General features: G+C 38.3%; 1 pseudogene; it reads left to right on the forward strand.

Annotated features, from left to right (window-relative positions):
• LOC101290289 (kinesin-like protein KIF3C) overlaps nucleotides 1-16,400 on the forward strand; it is a 146,573-nt pseudogene extending 130,173 nt beyond the window's left edge.
• Nucleotides 16,401-18,414: the final 2,014 nt, after the last annotated feature.

Below are 18,414 nucleotides of genomic sequence, written 5' to 3' on the forward strand. Positions count from 1 at the left end.
TACACACAAACCAAGGCTTGAATCTCAGCTGTTATTAGCTTTGTGTCCCTTTCCAAGTTTTAGTCCTTTATGAACCACAATGTTCTCCTCTCTAAAATGGAATTAGTAATCCTTCACTTAATGGGATTAAAAGAAATAAAGTATGTACTTCATAAACAGTCAATATTATGATAACACCATTATTTCTTTTTACTGTTATTTCTATTTTTATTGCAAGTTTCCTGAAAGCTATGTTACCTGATTTCTAAATACAAAGGAAGAGAACAAACCTTTTCTTTGTCCCTACAAAATGAATTTTTAAATTGAATTTTTGGTATTGTGTAGATACCACAATAATCAGGGACTTTAAATATATTACTTTTTTGTTATTAATACCTCTATAGGCCAACACATCAAATTTAAAGACAGTTATGTGTAGCAGTGTAGTTTCTGAACTATTTCATGTGTCTTGTTTCTCTGATCCAACCACTAATATGTGTCTTGAGCATAACAAGCAAGAACACTGATACTGTAATACTATATTCAGAGAAATCAACTTTATTGGTAATGTGTATGTTATCGAAAAGATGAGTAAGATGAATTATATTGTGAGATGAAGGACCTTGTTTTTAAGGTCCCTGCAAAAATGTAGAAGCAGCTACTTTATTATCCTGACACTTTCTGTTAATGGTAACATGGTTCAATAAATTAAAACATTCTCTAGTGGGCTACACATACACTATGTTAATGCAGGTATATAAGCATAATCACAAAAGACACAAACTGTGTCAAACTTGCCTGATATATGCAAGGATGATTTTACGTACTATTTAATTCTAACTGGCATTGCAGTATATGTTAAACGGATGATTCATTTTAATATAGGAAGACACAGTGAAATTAGAATTCATTAAATGAAACATATAAACAGAAAGTCCTTAGTGATCTGCTGAAATCAAATATAAGAAAAATCTCAAGAGATTCAGTAATCATAGAGAGTGATTTGGGGATATACGAAAGGTATTTTCCATTTCAAAGATAGTATGTGTCTTAAACCCTAGATAATAAAGTTTTCAATTTTGTTGTAATAATTATTATAATATTGTTGGCCTGATTGCTAGATATAAAGGGCTAATTTGCCTCTGAAACATTTGTTTCTAATTATCAGCATTGGAGAGAATGAATTATCTTTTTTCTTTTTCTTAATGAATGTTAAGCGTGTTCTTATACGAACTAAAGGACATTACATTGTCTCATTTCAATCAGGTGAAACATGACCCAAGCTTTACAAAAAAAAAGAAAAGCAAAGGAATGTTAGAATGGGTATTAAAAAAATGACACAAAACAACAAGTGTTGGTGAGCATGTAGAGAAAAGAAAACCCTTGTGCACTACTGGTGGAAATGTAAATTGGTTCAGCCACTATGGAAAACAATATGGAGTTTCCTCAAAAAATTTAAAATAGAACTACCAAACAATCCAGCAACCCCACTTCTGGATATATATCCAAAGGAAATAAAAACAGGTTATTGAAGAGATATATGCATTTCCATATTTATTGCAGAATTATTCACAATAACAAAGCTATAGAAACAACCTAAGTACCCATTAATGAATGGATGGATAAACAAGACATGGCATTGGGAATTCACTGGTGGTCTAGTGGTTAGGACTCGGTGCTTTCACTGTTGTGGGCCCTGGTTCAATCCCTGGTTGGGGAACTAAGATCCCACAAGCTGCACAGCACAGCAAAAAAAAAAAAAAAAAAGAAGTAGAGGAAGAAAATATGGCATTTACATACAATGGAATATTATTCAGCCAAGAGAAAGAAAGAAATCCTGCCATTTGCCACAATAGTGATGGACCTTGAGGACATTATGCTAAGTGAGAGAAGTCAGACAGAGAAAGACAAATACTATATGGTATTACTGGCATGTGTAATCTAAAAAAAAACCTCCTAAAAACAGTAAAATTGTAGTTGCCAGGGGATTAAGAGTGGGAGAATAGAAGAAATGGTGTTTAGGGGAAAAACTTGCAATTAGTAGATAAATAGTCCTTGAGATCTAATGCACAGTACAGCAACTATAGGTAAAAATATAGTTGACCCTTGAACAACGTGGGGTTTAATCTGCATATAAATTATAGTTAGTCCTCTTTATCCACGGTTCCTCCACATCCTCAGATTCAACCAATCACTACCAAGCAGTACTGCAGCATTTACTATTGAAAAATATTCACATATAAGTGGACTCCTGCAATTTAAACCTGTGTTGTTCAAGGGTCAACTGTACTGTATTATAAACTTCAAACTTACTAAGAAACTAGATCTTAATTATTCCCACAACAAAAAATGAAATGATAGTTACATAATGTGACAGAGATGCTAGCTAACACTACAATAGAAATCATACTGCAACATATAAATATATCAAATCAACATGTTGTACACCTTAAATTTGCATAACGTTATGTCAGATATATTTCAATAATCAAAAAATAATAATTTGTAAAGTTTCTTTTTTTTTTTTTTTTTGCGGTACATGGGCATCTCACTGCTGTGGCCTCTCCCGTTGCAGAGCACAGGCTCCGGACATGCAGGCTCAGCAGCCATGGCTCACGGGCCCAGCCACTCCGTGGCATGTGGGATCCTCCCGGACCGGGGCACGAACCCGTGTCTCCTGCACCGGCAGGCGGTCCCCAACCACTGCACCACCAGGGAAGCCCCAAAGGTTCTTTTTTATAGTCCTAATTTTTCTATCGAATTTCTATTTTAAGTAGCATTTAAACAATAACTAATTTCTAATTTTATTAATTATAACATTCCCAATGTATTTTTAATTATGCTAGCTTGAGAGATTTCCTTTTTCCTGTATTTGTTTTTTCTTCACAGTACATAGGTATGCTCATCAAAAATATGTAAGAGTACTTGTGATGCTCAAAAAATATCTCATAATTTAAGTATCTGTAATTTCAACATGCAACTTCCCATTAGTTTTTACTTGTATGATTTAATTATTTCAAATTCTAAATATTAGATCTAGTTACACGTAAAGTAAAACTAAAGATCACTCTGTATTGAGGAAATTACTAGTAATATTCACAATCATTTTGGATATAAGAATTATACTGTTTAGATACCCATTAAGCCACATTTTTCAAATATCCAGATTTTAATGCATACTACTTGAGCTGACACAACTATATCGTTTTGTAGTAAACTAATAGAATATTTATAAACAATCTATACATTATATTTGGTGCTGGGGGAAAATGACTCTCATTACTTTTACTAGAAATTCAGTCTGTTGCTGATATTGAATATATAGCAGTATTAACTTTTTTTTTTTTTTTTTTTTTGCGGTACGCGGGCCTCTCACTGTTGTGGCCTCTCCCATCGCGGAGCACAGGCTCCAGATGCGCAGGCTCAGCGGCCATGGCTCACGGGCCCAGCCGCTCCGCGGCATGTGGGATCCTCCTGGACCGGGGCACGAACCCGTGTCCCCTGCATCGGCAGGCGGACTCTCAACCACTGTGCCACCAGGGAAGCCCAGTATTAACTTTTAAAATAAATAATAATTTAATGACAGAAGTTTGCTTCCTTTAGGTAAGAGGCTCCATCCAACAGATGAATCATATGACATAAAAACAGACTGAGTAGACAATAAGTGATTACCTTGACTGTTAATTTGACTAGGACTCATCAGTCTATCTCTCTTTAGAAATGAAATGAGAATTGGGGTATTTCTTAGACACAAAGAGGAATGCAGTCTAAGATGAATCAAACCCATTGCAAATACATGCACATGGACTCTGTAATTAATCACTGGAAAGTGAAAAAGTTATGCCTTAAAAGGGAAAATGGCATTTTTTATGTCACGTGAGCTATTAGCATGATTAGGTGTAAATGCAAATTGAAGCAATAATTTTATATAGAGGCAATATAAAGATGTAGTTTTTAATATTTTAATATTGATGAAAGCCAAACATATCTTACATTTGGTGCCAAAATAAATGTTCCAGACAGAGGTGTAAGATGTGAATTTCCTATGTGTTTGCTAACTTATTAATTCATAGTATTTATATGCTAATCTGTCATCTGAATTCATTTATTTGTATTGATAGTACCACAGGATATTCTCCTTTTAATTAAATATGAATGTTTAATGAGACTTATAATATCTTCAAAAATTTTAAACTCCGAAGCACCTTTGAAATAAAACTGCCAAGCATTTGGATGTTACCAGTTGAGCACATGGTAATACAATCAAAAACAGCAAAAATTAGTGTTGCAATGAACACTGGGGTGCAGGTATTTTTTGGAATTTTGATTTTCTCTGGGTATATGCCCAGGAGTGGGATTGCTGGGTCACATGGTAGTTCTATTTTTAGTTTTTTAAGGAACCTCCACACTGTTCTCCATAATGGCTGTATCAATTTACATTCCCACCAACAGTGTAAGAGGGTTCCCTTTTCTCCACACCCTCTCCAGCATTTACTGTTTGTAGATTTTTTTGATGATGGCCATTCTGACCTGTGTGAGGTGATACCTCACTGTAATTTTGACTTGCATTTCTCTAATAATTAGTGATGTTGAGCATCTTTTCATGTGCCTCTTGGCCATCTGTATGTCTTCTTTGGAGAAATGTCTATTTAAGTCTTCCACCCATTTTTTGATTGGGTCGTTTATTTTTTTGATATTGCCAAAATATCTCAGAATTAGAGCTTTCTGAATGTGGGAGTTTGGAACAATGTAATTCAATTGAAGAGACCTAGGGATAATAGCTAAATAAGAAATACAAGAAAACTCATGTTTTTCAGTATACATCAAATTTAAATATTGGTTTTAAAAAGTTTTGCATCATTGTAATATCATGCACAAACAAAAGTGATTTTCAGAGTCTTTCAGGTTAGAATACACAGAAAGCTTAGACTCGTACTGCATTACTAAATCTGTGTGCTCCTGTCTAGACTTTCACTCCTTTCCCCCTCATAACACTAGTAATATCATGGTCACCATTTAATTTGTAATCATCATTATTAATCTCAGTATGCCTTTTATCTCTGTTTATATCCATCCCAAAATATAACTGCGTGGCTCCCAAGGCATTCCTAAGCCTCTGAATTCTAACTCCCTATAATTCTATGGAGAATAAGGAAACTCTGTGCACCAAATCTCTATCTTTATTTTTCTCCGTATTATCTAAAAGCATCTAAAATAGAATATATTTTACTTTTTTGAAAATTTATTTTCTGTTTTCACTCAGTAGAATATAAACTCAGTGAAGGCAGTTTCTATCTGTATTGTCCACTGCTATATACCACCACCTAGAATAGTATATAACCTATAACAGGTGCTCAATAAACATGGGTTAAATGAATATATGAATCCTGAAGAAAAAATATATTTGCACAGATTAATCCTAATCATTAAACATATATTTTCAACTTAGTGTTTTTCCCCCCAGAAAGAAAACCTGAAATATGCCTCTGTCATAGTCAGTTTATATCACAGACTGGGTGGCTTATAAACAACAGAAATTTATTTCTCACAGTTCTGGAAGCTAGGAAGTCCAAGATCAAAGCATCAGTCCATTCTGTGTATGGTGAGAGCTCACTTCCTGGTTCACAGACAAAGCCTTCTCGCTGTGTCCTCACAGGGTGGAAGGGGCCAGGGAGCTCCTGAGCCTCTTTTATAAGGGCACTAATCACATTCCTGAGGGCTCTACCCTCACGCCCTAATCATCTCCCACCTCCTAATGCCATCAATTTATGGATTAAATTTCAGTATATGAATTTTGGGGGTACAGAAACATTCAGACTATAGCATCTTACAAATGATCAGTAGTATCACATAGATTAAGCCAAATTAAAGAGAAAAATGATTACAAGGGAAGCAAATAATTTCCAATATCTCTGAAAGGAGAGGGGGAGGAAAGGAGAATTGAGTACAAGAGCCTCAAAACACCTTGCAACTCCACAGTGGATTTCTTAACTGACGAGAAATGGTGAGTCTTTGTACTACTGTACATTGACGAGGACTTTCTGGGATGCACAAGGCCTAAGCTGGCAAACTGAGGTAGACCCTTAAGGCAATCACAGCTGGAGACCGTGGTTTCAATCCCCGCTGGTTTTCTCTTTACCAGCATCGCAAGGCACACCTCTATGGCTGTCATATATTACAAATTTTAGTTGAGGGGCTACATCTTTGGGTGGAATATGGGGAATAATTTTCTTCTAGGGCAAGATGACACAATAAGCCTTGCATGGCAACAGTACCATCCTAACAGATGTATGTCAAATGACTGTATTTGAAGAGAGCAATGAGAAACAAATTCTGAGGCCTAGAAAGCCTATCATATGTGGAAATCATATGTCCCAAACCAAGGTTGGGCTTTAGCTAACACACACACACTCTCAAAGTTAAAAAGATTAAAAGAACTAAGCCTGGAAACTATTCATGGGGTCATCCAAACAGTATGTAATTGGACTCTCCTTGAGGTAAAATTTTAAAAAGACTTTTTTCCCCCAATAATGCATTCATTTCTTTATTTTTGTTTCTTTGTTGTTGTTGTCGTTGTTGTTGTTGTTTGGGGGGGGGGAGAGGGTGGGAGGGTTAGTCTTCAACTCATCCTGAAAAAAATATACAGATTTTCCAGAATGAGATCAAAATGATTAGGCAAAGAGGTATAGAGATGCAGCCACCTATATTGGTCCAGTATAGGAGTTGTGATGGGGGAACTAACAGAGGGGTAGAAACAGTAATGACTATGGATGGTCTTCCATTTGGGCCATGCTCCTACAGGTAATTATCACATGAACTATACTTCCACAGTGCTGAGGAACTAACATGAAAATTAGCTAAATAAAACAGACTAAATTACATCTCTGTCTGTCAGGTTAAAACATGTGTATTAGTGTACTATTGTTGCAGTAACAAATTACCACAAATTTAGTGGACTAAAACAACACAAATTTATTATCTCACAGATTTTGTAGGTCAGAAGTTAGGGTGGGGTGGGGTTTCATAAGGCTGAATCAAGGTGTTGACAGGGCTGCCTTCCTTAATGGAGGCTCTGGAGAATAGTCTGCTTCCAAAGTCATTCAAGTTGTTGACAGATTCCATTTCCCTGTGATTGTAGGACTGAGGTCCCCGTTTCCTCCCTGGTTGTCAGTCAGAGATTTGTCATTGCTCCTAAATGCTATCTGTGGTCTTTCTCACGCTTTCCATGTGGCCTCCAATAAGACTGGATCAAGCTGCTCTTATGCTTTCAATATCTCTGATATTCATCTTGCTACATCTGACTCCAGTTTAGAAAGTGATCTGCCTTTAGGGACTCACGTGATTAGACTGGACTCAGTGAGATAATCCAAAATAATCTCCCTATATTAAGGTCCATAACCTTAATGACAATTGTAAAATTCCTTCTGCCATATAAATGTAAGATATCCATAAATTCTAGGGATTTTGGTATAGACACCTTTGTAAGTCTATTCTGATATACACATACAGCAAATTTCCCAAGTATACTTTTAAAAACAAAATGAAATTACCCAAATTACTCAAATCAAATTTGAGTGCATGTAAAATATTTACATATGTATATATACATATATTCATATAAATTCATATGCACATGTATTCCCCCAAATGTCTAAATCATTGATGCCAAGACACATTTTTCCATCTACTTCCTAATTGCTTCAACCCTACATTTCATTTAAGTGTGTGGAAAAACTCAAAACATATTTTAAGAATTCAAACATCTTTGAATGAATGATTTTGATTTAAAAAGTCACCAAAGCAGGCTTCCCTGGTGGCGCAGTGGTTGAGAATCTGCCTGCCAATGCAGGGGACATGGGTTCAAGCCCTGGTCTGGGAAGATCCCACATGCCGCAGAGCAACTAGGCCCGTGAGCCACAACTACTGAGCCTGGGCGTCTGAGGCCTGTGCCCCGCAACAAGAGAGGCCACAACAGTGGAAGGCCCGCGCACCACGATGAAGAGTGGCCCCCGCTTGCCGCAACTAGAGAAAGCCCTCACATGAAACAAAGGCCCAACACAGCCAAAAATAAATAAATAAATAAATAAATAAATAAATAAATAAATAAATAATCCTTCCCTCTACTTTAGGAAAAAAAAAAAGTCACCAAAGCAATCTCATTAACGAAATTACAATATCTACATTTAATTCTGTACCTGTTCCTCAACATAGACAATAATTCTTCCCTTTTCTATTGAAGGATATATTTGCTGGCTCTGAATTATGGTTACATCTTATGGCTTAAATCCAGGGAAACAATACTGTTTTAAAATAGACTGCATTACCTTGCATTTCTCTGCGGGAAATTCTGGGAAGAAAAAAAATGATTTTAACTACTCTACCACTGCCTACATCAAAACAGAATTATAATTATGCTGCAGGTAGCAAACTGCTCAAGGTTCTGCAGCATACAGATAAAGTGGTTCATTGGCCATCCATTTCCCAGGGGGTTTAGCTTAATCTACAGAGTATGTATAATGCATATTAATCCAAATGGCCCTGAACTCCAGCCATTTGGAGAAAGCACACAATCTTCCTTTAAGAATAGGTTTTGTAATACAATTTTTTCCTGGTTCTAATCATTAGCACTGGGTACTTTTAAACCTACCTGGAAGCCCACATTGTTACTCTAAAATACTTATCCAGAATTTTCACCATTCTGAGATCACCCTACAATAAAGGGAGTAATGATGTCCTGCGTGTGTGCCATGTCAGATGTTCAAAGTATCACATCATAGCTAAAAATATGTAAATTCCCAGTCAGCATAATTATATCAGGTAGATAGCTCAAGTTAAGTAGAAAATTCCCACAGTATGAGATACTATATCTTTCTTTAAAAAAACATGGTGTCAAAAAAAAAGAAGTATAGCTTGACCATTCCTACAATAATATTTATGGTCTACATACCAAACTTTCACATATATTTTAAGATTCTATGACATTATGCCAGATGGGCTTGTTCATTTGCTCTGTTTATTACACGCCATATATAATGGGTTGACAAGTAGCTTGTGGCTTGGAACACAAATAAAATCTAACAACAAGCAAATATAATGCCAACTATCATTTATAAATCAATGCTAGCTCTAATTCATTGATATTTACAGATTGGCAAAATCTTCTTCAGACTTCTGATTACGCCTATGTATTTAAGGTAAAATATCTACAAAAGTTCCATAATTCCCAATGTTATTTTTAATATTTAAAGTTAACATTTCTTGAATTAAGCTATATAGCAAAATAAAATAAAGTCAGCATCAAATTAAATATATGTTATCTGGAAGAGAATTCTAAATAAAAATAACTTACAACAGACTTCTCTGTAAGTCTCACATACTATTTTATGATATATAGTCAAAGTAAGACCAAATGATTTGAGTTAGTTATGGGAAAAATTATTTTTTTACATCAGCCTTGAAAATTATATTAAAAAACATAAAGTTTTTATATAATTCAAAAAGTATCAATGGATGCCACCAATATACACAAAGGGTACTTTTGGCTAATATTAGCCATTCCCATTTCCTACTCAAGGATCTTGTATTAGGAGGGAAACATTACATTAATTAAAGGTTTTTTTTTTTTCGGTACGCGGGCCTCTCACTGTTGTGGCCTCTCCCGTTGCGCAGCACAGACTCTGGACGCGCAGGCTCAGTGGCCATGGCTCACGGGCCCAGCCGCTCATGGCATGTGGGATCTTCCCGGACCGGGGCATGAACCCGTGTCCCCTGCATCGGCAGGCAGACTCTCAACCACTGCGCCGCCAGGGAAGCCCTAATTAAAGTTTTTAATAAATATATGACATTAATAAATGAATGCAAAATTTCAAATAGGTAAATGTTAAAAGGAAATTAAGAAAAATTATTGCTTTTTTAACTTGACTTGAGACGACACTCTTATTAAACTCATCTTATTACTTTTATTCCTGTACTTACAGGCTTATATTCTTGACTGGTATAAATCTTTACACAGAAAATTAATGAAACACAAAAAGCTTTATCTAAGCTATTTTTTTCTCTCTTAAATTAAAAAAATAATCTACAGTGGTCTTACTTTAATAAATTTTAAAAGGATTTAATTTCTATAAATAATTTAAATATATTCTATAATACACAGATTTTTAAATTTTTTAACTTAATTCTTATTTTTGTTCTGATTTAATTTGAAAACTGAAACAAAACTTAGTTTTATGAATAATCCCAGGAAAACAATGTTACATATGAACTAACTAAGCATCTGCCCTGATGCACAATTTTTACTTTCATACTTCTTAAATAATGTGAAGGAAATCTCTCCAAAGTAGTCAGTGAGAATTTTTACAGCTGGCATCTTTGCTGCATAATTTGAGGGTTTGCCAGATGTTTGAGTGACAGTGAATGGGCCTGCTATATCTCCATCTAAAAGGTAACATTCTAATTGAAAATTAAATGTTATTACCCTAATCATTAAATGTTCACCATTTAAAACTTAACTGGCTTGGGCTTCCCTGGTGGCGCAGTGGTTTAGAGTCCGCCTGCCGATGCAGGGGACACGGGTTCGTGCCCCGGTCCGGAAGATCCCACATGCCGCGGCGCAGCTGGGCCCTTGAGCCATGCCGCTGAGCCTGCGCGTCCAGAGTCTGTGCTGCGCAACGGGAGAGGCCACAACAGTGAGAGGCCCGCGTACCGCAAAAAAAAAAAAAAAAAAAAAAAACTTAACTGGCTCAAATTTCTAGAACAGGCATTCTCAATGGATTTTGTTCAGGACAAAATTCCAAAAACTAGAATTTTTGTGAACACAATGGAAGGGCTTCAATCTCAAAAACACTAAACAATCAGTAATAACTGTGTTGAAATCATTATTTTCTGGTATGTTTCATGGTTTCTATAAACAGTGACAATGCTTTCTTTGTTCATTTGACCATCCTTCAACCCTGTCACTAAAGTTTAAGGTTTGAGCTCCGATCCTTTTCTACTGGATTCCAGGGAGGAAGTTTTTAAATTTGTTTTTTAAACTCTTGCCTCTTAATATTAGTAAGGAACATAAAATCTAGACAAATTCTTGGCAGACATATCCATAGCATTACATATAGTTAGTTGACACAAAAATACATTTTGAATACTTATTAATATTTGGCATCTATGAAAGATTTTAATGCATAATTATCTAGGACACAGTGCCTGATATTGTTGCACCAGAAACACCAATGACCAGCAAACACTGAGTACACATCAGAATGGTAGCTTTTAATAACCTCCTTTTTATGCTTTATACAAGTGTGATTCTTATCTTTAAACATTATCTTAGGATACATAATGAAGGATATTATCTTTCCGATACCTTTTATTTCCTTAAAAGTTATGCTCGAAGTGTTTATGGGTGTTAATCTATGATTACTTTTTCAGAATATTTATATAATTTGAAGTGTTTCACAGGATTTTCTAATTTTAAATTATAACTTTTATATATTACTGTATCTTTCCATTGTTGGACAATTACAAAATTGGACCTGCACTAATGTTAGAGTAGATTTGGTTTTAAGTTTAGTGCATAACTTATAACTTTTCTCCCCTATCTTTTTCTAATTGCACAATTAACCTATCATTGTATAATATTATATATATTATATATACATATATAGATGACATATACATATATATTAGTGATATATACATACATATAAAGGTATTTGTTATAAGGATTTAACTCACATGGTTATAGAGACTGAAAAGTCTAAAGATCTGCAGATGCAAGCTGAAGATCCAGGAGAGACCACAGTATAATTACAGTTAGAGTTCAAAGGCCTGAGTACCATGAGAACCAAAGCTGTACATTCTCATCTGAGTTCAAAGACCAATGTCCCAGCTCAAAGACAGGCAGAAAGAGTGAATTACTCTTTACTCCACTTTTGGTTCTAGTCAGGCCTTCAGTGGATTGCATGAGGCCTACCCACACTGAGGATGGCAATTTGCTTTACTCGGTCAAATGATTTGAATGTTAATTTCATCCAGACACACCAAAAATAATGTTTAACTAAATATCTGGGCATGCCATGGCCCAGTCAGGTTGACACATAAAATTAACCATCACACTTGGATTCATAAATATTGGAAAATTATTTGACTATGTGGCCAAGAGCATGGAAGAGGTAACGTTGGAATATTGAGTTCAAGGACATCTGGGGAAGAAACATGTAATTGAACCAATAGGAGTTGACATAAAGGTTAGGATCTTTGTCTCATGTATTAATGACTGCCAGAGAACATCCGCTGTAGAAAAGATGTGATTGGAAACCCTAAGACAACAAACTGAAAATTACTAGGAGAAACTCCTTAAGCTAGTATAAAATGCAGGATAAGTTATTTTAATATTAAAACCCAACAACTTTTATTTATACAAACAATGGGTAGAAGAGAGCAAAAGGAAACTCCAGTTAAAATAGCAACGAGAAGTTACAATGTCTAGGGATAAAACCAAAATGAAATGTGTAATGTTTTTAAAAGTAAAATTTTAATGAACTCAAAAAGGACTCTGAATAATTGAACAAATGGGAAAGTTACTGCCTCTGGGGGGGATTTTATGATTTATGCAATTACTGGCACCAATTCTTTAGCCTTCATTGAATTCCTATCCATGCCATGGCCTCATCATGAATGTAAGGTTCCATTCCACATTGTGATTGGCCTAGTGACTTACTTGGACCACATCTTTCTCTTCCCCTCTAGGAACACTATGATAGGAACATATTCTGGTTAGACACCAGTTTAAGAAGAATGAGCTTTCTCTTCTTTTAGAGGGACAAAATGCCTCCTAAAAAACATTAAGTACCAAATAAGAATAATAATATCAGAGTACTAATAACTAAGTCTAACAAAAAGACTCATTTAAAAAAATTGTGTATGTGGCCTTTGGCACAGAACTGGGTATGCTCAGACACATAAAACCCTGCAAAGTTTCAGAGAGAATTTTATAAGCAAAGCACTTTCAATCTAGACCCCAAAACAACAAATGCTTGGCCTGGGCCCCAAAATTTCAACTGTCAGGAATTAGGGGATGATGGGAGCCACCAGACACAGACAGACAGACAGACACACACACACACACACACACACACACCCTGATGCATTCTTTAGAAGTGGCCGTGTAAGATGATAGAAAAGGAAATTTTCCATGATGTCAAGCCAAGAGCCTTAAAAATATGGATCTGGGAAATCACCCCAGGATTTAGAATTGAATGCCTAAGCAAATAATATCCACTACCCAAGAGTCTGGGTACCTGGTAACACTTGCCTAGTGTTTCAAAATTAATATAGAGTAATGACTGTTATGAGTCTCTAACTGTTCCTTTGTAAAATGAGAGTGTGTATTGTGTGTGTATTCTTTCCCTGTACACCATTTTATATAGGGTATGTGTAATACAGACAATTTTTTTTAGTTCATAGGTCTATGGACCAAGAGAAATTGCATTCCACCCAATGAGACTCACAATATCTTAGATTTCTAACTCGATGCCATGATTAGATGAGACATATGGTAGTTATGGAATGGAGATGAGTGTGTTTTACATGCAGGAATGACATGAATAATTGAAACCAAGGAGGCAGACTGTGGTGTATTGAATGTTTTGATCCAATATTCAATTATTCCTGCATTCACACAATGGCCTCAAAGTGGTCATAGTGTACTTCCCTATCTGACTTCTAGCTTGACTATAACTTGCTTTGGCTAATGTCATACATCTGGAAGTGACAGTATGCTAGTTCCAATGCTAGAAATTAAGTGATCTTACATGTTTCCACTTGCTTTACTTCATGCCACTGCCCATGAATAGAATATCATGGTGTATTGGTCTGTTTGGGCTTCTATAACAGAATACCATAGGCTAGGTGGCTTATAAATAACAGAAACTTGTATCTCACTGTTCTGCAGGGTGGGAAATTCAAGATCAAGCCACTAGCAGATTGAATGTCTGCTGAAAGTTCCCATCCTAATTCTTAGATAGCCATCTACTTGCTACACCCTCACATGGTGGAAGGGGTGAGGGGGCTTTCTGGGCCTCTTTTGTAAGGGCACTAATCTCAATCATGAGGGATCCACACTCATGGCCTAATTACCTCCTAATACCATCACCTGGGGGTTAGGATTACAACATCTGAATTTCGGAGGGACAGAAACATTTAGACCATAGCACCTGGTAATACTGTTATCTAAGGAGAATGAGGAGAGTTGCCCCAAACAACCCATAGTTGATTTCCATGAGAAGTGTAGTGCCACACAAGGCAAGCCCAGTCTGAAATCATTAAACAAGAATCCTGAGACTACATGATTTTCATTTTAAACAAACGAGAATAGAGGAGAATTGTCATATAGCACTTTCATGACAGTCTTTCAAAGAGAATGTCATAAAGATTCAGGTCCTTCTTATTTACTTTCCAAAATGAACGTGATCCTAAAATAATACAAACTTTAAGAAAATGGAATTAGACAATCCATGCTAATATTCATCTAGGAAAAAATGAGCAAACAACTACCTTAGGGAGTTCTTCAAAAGAAGAGCAAAATATTTAGATGGACTAGCTCAAATATATCCAATTAAACTAGTAATTAAAAGTGTGCAAGGTACCACACAAATAGGCAGACAGATCCATAGAACACAATAAAAAAGAGGCTAATGAAAATATACATAAAAATTAAGGATATAATTAAGGAAATATCTCAAATCATTAAAACAGTTTTTTTTTTAAAGCAAGAAATCATCTGAAACAGTAGTTCATATGACCTCTCTGAACATACCACATGCAACCCATAAACTGCAGTCTGTTTAGCATTGTACTTCTCTTTGTTCTCCCTTCTTTCTTTCCTCAGTCCCTTTTGTCCTTCACTTCTATTGATACTTCCCTGGAGCTATAAGCTTTCCCTTAATAAAGTATTAGCACATTATATTTTTGCCTCAGGTTCTATTTTCTAGGCAATCTAAGTTAAGCTACGGGTCAATGACCAGATGGTCATGGCAGCCACACTGGGGCCAGTTTCTTGCTGGCTACAACGAGAGCCTTTCCAAAACCAAGCTTTGCCCACCGAGCCAAGAAGATCAAGAACAAGCTCTGAGTGCACGAGGACCCCAAGGACACATTGCTGTAAGAATTCCAGGAAATCACTCACCTGAAATCTCATCTGGAAAAGATTCTGGAAAAGTGGCTCTGGAGGAAGAGCAGCAGCATAAAGAGCTATACCATAAAAAGCAGCAGCATAAAAAGCAGCATGTCAGCCCTGGTGGGATACCATGAAGGACCAGTAATCAAGGTCTGGGAGGCCAAAGAGCAGGATAAGAATAACAACAACTACCACCTACCCAGCCTCCTGGAACTAGCCTTGGATAAAAACATGGATAATTACCTGCAGGTGCAGAAGTAGTAGAGGATGACTGCAGCCTGGTGAGTGAGGAGAAGCAGAAGCTGCTGGAGATGAAGGAGAAGATGCTGGAAGACCTACGGCAGGAACAGCAGGCCACAGAGCTGCTTGCAGCCAAGTACAAGGCCATGGAGAGCAAGCTTCTCCATTGGGGCAAGAACGTCATGGATCACACCAAACAGCAGCAGAAGATACTGAAACTGAAGACTGAGGAGACTGCCAAGCAGAAATGCCAGGAGCAGGAAATACAGCAGGAGGTGATGATCTGAGATGAAGAGATCATGTAGTTCTGGGGCAGAAGTCAAACCCAAGAAACTCGAGAAGCTCCATGCCAAGCAGCAGGCAGTGAAGGTGGAGAGCCAGGACCAGTATGATGAGTACATCTGCATGTAGCAGGACCTGCAGAAGGCACAGAATAAGGAGACCTGAGAACTCAAGTTCAAGTACCTAATCATCAAGAACTTCATCTCCCCTGAGGAGAAGGACAAGATCATAAACCAGGTTTTTCTGGACTGTGAGGAGGAGCAGTAGAAGGTCCAGCCACTTGTGCCAGCTGGGTTTAATAACAGCCAAAAGAAGCAGCAGCCCATGTCTTCAGTGGACTACAAGAGGCCTATCAGCTGGCACACTCAGTTACCATGGCAATGGGGTCCCACCCCAGCCACAGGGCTGAAAGTATAACGTTTTGGAGTTGGATATATCCCCTTCAGATGCGTTTGTGATGGAATCCTCTCATGACTAAGAACAAGAACCCATGCACTATATATGGATAGGCTCATGCAGCTAAAAGAGCTTTCTGGAAATAACATCCAGGTCTAAAGTCTGAAAGTCCAGGTCCTGGTGCCAGAGTCCTCAGTGGCCTCCATCCTCCACCACACATACCTCACTGGCCTCTGCTACTCTGCACCCTGCGACAGTGCTAGACCAAAATGACAATCTGCAGTCAGGCTGCCCATCCGACAGACTCCTGGGGTGGGGCAGCCAACCCTAGATCATCTCATCACCTGCTTGGTGTATATGTGCATGCATGTGTGCATATGGGTGAGAGGGTGAAAATCTGGCAGACCATGACTCCATCTGTTCTTCTTAGCCCCCTTTATTTCATTAATGTTTTATTTGTGGAGCTCAGTGTGGGAAGAGATGTCCTTGCCTGAGCTTTCTGGGCCTTCCATGGTCAATGCATAGCCTCCTTTTCTTCTGACATTAGACATCCCCAGTGATACCTTAAGCTTCTCCCCACCATCTGCCCCTAGAAGGGAAGGTGGCTAGTACCTAGGAAGAAAGTAGTTTTTCAAACTGGTTTACTCCATAATCTCCATATCCTTCAGATTGACAGTGAGCATCTCCTAAGCACTTTCTGGGACCTTCAGATTGACAGTGAGCATCTCCTAATCACTTCCTGGGACTAGAGAAAAATCTAGGTGTCTACTGAGGACAAGAGACATCTTGACAGGGTTGGGCCTGTGCTCCCAACAGAAGGAACTTCACTCTCAACTTTCCTGGCATCAGACAACCTCTTTCAGCTTCTTAGGCACCTTTTCAAGGATTTAAATGACCTTACCACACAGCCCATGCTTGGCAAGAACTCATAGCTTCCCAAAATTCTGCCTTCTGCTCACCTTTCCAACCCATGGGTGGAAACTGTGCACCATCCAGTTGCTGCCTCCTTGGGACCTGGAAATGGAATAGCAATGGAGACAATGTGGACAATCATAAAGGGAAGTCCCTCCTCCCGGTCCTTTTGTTTCTATCCTCTCCAGGAAGTAACTTTGGTCAACAAATGATCAAGCCAACTCCCCATGTTTGAGATGTTGCTCCTTTCTGCTTTGATCATTTTCCCTGCAGCTTCCTGGATGGATCAAAATCATTTTCCCCCTGGCTAAACATAGGTATTGAAACCTGTTGCTTTCCCCCCCTCATTTAGTACAGGAGACTGAGACCCAGGCACAATCTACAACTTTGCTTATCACCCGTTTCTGAATCACATTTGATGGGCATCATTTTGTTGAAAACTGACCCTTTCTTCAGCATTGTGCAAACTGATCCCTAGGTAAGTACTCCTCACCTTCTTTTGTGACATCCCAAGATGTCTCCACGTATCTCAGGTGATAAGCAAATTTCTACCAAAAAGGGAGGGGGGGAGGGTAACCCAGAACACAGCTGGAGGGGCACAAGCACAGCTGTGCTCATGGCTTAGGGACACAAGTTCCAACTTGATGTTGATGTAGGGGTGGGTGGTGACCATGAGGGCAATATCCATGTGGAACAATAGTGTAAGGTCCCTATTTGCCTTCTACAGGGACTCAGAGTAGCAGGTGTCCCTGTGCTGACACTGAACCTCAAGTAGGCTGAGGGTCAGGTGGGTGGCCTGGACTTAACACATTGGACATGGGCTCCTATAATCGTCTACCCAACCCGAGTTTGCATCTCTGTTTACAGTGCTCCGAGGGGTCCCAGAGAGACGGTCCAGGAGAGGAAGACAGGCAGGGTGCCATGGAGGGCAGAGGGAGTGTTCCTTTTGCCCACCATGGTTTAAGGCATTCCTCTGAGGCGGCTTGTCCTTCAGAACAGTCTGCATTCTGTGCCAGGACTGGCACTAGAGTGGTGGCTAGAGGCTGGGCAGGTGGGCAAGAAGAGGGAGACGCAGGGTCCCCCAGCTTAGGGATCTGCCCTGAGAGCACAAATATCTGCTTCGAACTGACCATCCATTGACCCTTGGGGCAGACATTCAACTCCACCTTCAGTGGCCTGGGGCCGTGTCCCCAGTGTGTTCTCGGAAACTCCGGGAGTGCCATTCTATGTTCCTAGTAAGGCAGCAGGAGTGGGGGGGGGGGCGGGGGGAAGCCTCCTTACCGACCCCTGGAACACGTCCATCCCTGAGAAAGTGGGGTTCAACACCGCTGACTCTCACCTTCGTGGGTATGTGTACTGTGCTCTTTGCGCATGGTGTTTTTTGCGACTGTCGCTGTTGTTTTACAAGTTTACTTTGACCCCTGAAGTGAAGA

Source organism: Orcinus orca, chromosome 4, assembly GCF_937001465.1.
Source record: "Orcinus orca chromosome 4, mOrcOrc1.1, whole genome shotgun sequence".
NCBI lineage: Eukaryota > Metazoa > Chordata > Mammalia > Artiodactyla > Delphinidae > Orcinus > Orcinus orca.